The 1,509-nt window shown below is 43.5% G+C and overlaps 1 protein-coding gene across 1 annotated transcript in view; it reads left to right on the forward strand.

Annotated features, from left to right (window-relative positions):
• Itih5 (inter-alpha-trypsin inhibitor heavy chain family member 5) overlaps positions 1 to 1,509 on the forward strand; it is a 93,451-nt gene that overhangs the window by 72,524 nt on the left and 19,418 nt on the right. The window lies entirely within an intron of this gene.

Here is a 1,509-nt window from a genome sequence, read left to right on the forward strand (position 1 = left end):
TCTCTCTCTCTCTCTCTCTCTCTCTCTCTCTCTCTCTCTCTCTCTCTGCTCTTAGATACAAAGCCTCTCCATGTAGCTCAAACTGGCCTTAGTCTCAGTTCTGACACAAGCCCTAAATGCTGGGGTTACAAGTGCACCACCGTGTCCAGCTTCAAATTCATCTCTTTATAGAATATCCCCCATGTCATTCTGTTTCAGAGATTTTATAATATTTTAAAATTCCAAGACAGCAGCACAAGAAATGACTCAGTGGATAAAGGCTCTTGCTGCCAAACCCAGTGACCTGAGTTCGATCCCTGGCACTTACATGGTGGAAAGAGGGAACTGACTCTTGAAAATTATATTTTGATCTCTACACGTGATACTGCACAAGCACACACAGCTAATCTGCCCACAAAAATAAATAAATGTAATAAATAGTTTGTAAAATAATATTGTCTTAGTCAAAGTTCTATTGCCATGAAGAGACACCATGACCATGGCAACTCAAATAAAAGAAAATATGTAACTGGGGCTGGGCTACAGTTCAGGGGTTTAGATCATTGACATCATGGAAATTAGCATGATGTCATGGTGCTGGAGAGTAGCTGAGAGTGCTACACCATGATACAGACAGCAAGGAGAGAGAGAGAGAGAGAGAGAGAGAGAGAGAGAGAGAGAGAGAGAGAGAGAGCACTCCACTGAGCCTAGCTTTAACTTCTGAAACCTCAAAGCCCACCCCCTAGCGACATACTTTCTCCAATAAGGCCACACCTACTACAACAAGGCCACATCACGAATATTTTCGAATAATACCACTCCCTGTGAGCCGATGGAAACCATTTTCATTCAAATTGCTACAAATATATTTATTAGTACCTTTAATTTTATAATGCGTTACTTATTATATAATTCATTCATCACTACACCTGCGTCTGCCACTTCCTGAATGTTCCTGGGCGAGAGGGAAATGAGTGAATCCCACCTGCAGAAACCTTCACATTTGTTCCAGGAAAAAGACATAAAACAAGCCATCATTACTCTGAAATGCACTTTATAACAGTAGGATGGTAAACTGAGGACCAGTTTAGAGGAAGGAACGGCAGGTCTCTTTGGAGCAGTGAGGACAGTTTTCATAGTGAGGATTTGGCCCACCTTTCTGGGTACTGAACAAGGGGAGTGGCTTCTTAGGTGAAATATAGGGACAAAACAATGTGGAAGAACATTCTAGCTCAGGAAAATGGTGGTCAGGACCTGTGCATGGCTCGGAAGGTAAAGATGTTTGTTATTAAACTTAATAACTTGAGTTCAACCCTCAGGACTCGTATGGTGTGCTGTGGGACAATAGTCTGTACCCTGTCACTTGTATTTTAAATAAACGCTGATTGGCCAGTAGCCAGGCAGGAAGTATAGGTGGGGTGACCAGGCAGGAAGTAGAGATGGAGCAACAAGAATTCTAGGAAGAGCCGGGCGGTGGTGGCGCACGCCTTTAATCCCAGCACTCGGGAGGCAGAGGCAAGCGGATCTCTG

The sequence above is a fragment of the Microtus ochrogaster genome, chromosome 16, assembly GCF_000317375.1.
Source record: "Microtus ochrogaster isolate Prairie Vole_2 chromosome 16, MicOch1.0, whole genome shotgun sequence".
Taxonomy (NCBI): domain Eukaryota; kingdom Metazoa; phylum Chordata; class Mammalia; order Rodentia; family Cricetidae; genus Microtus; species Microtus ochrogaster.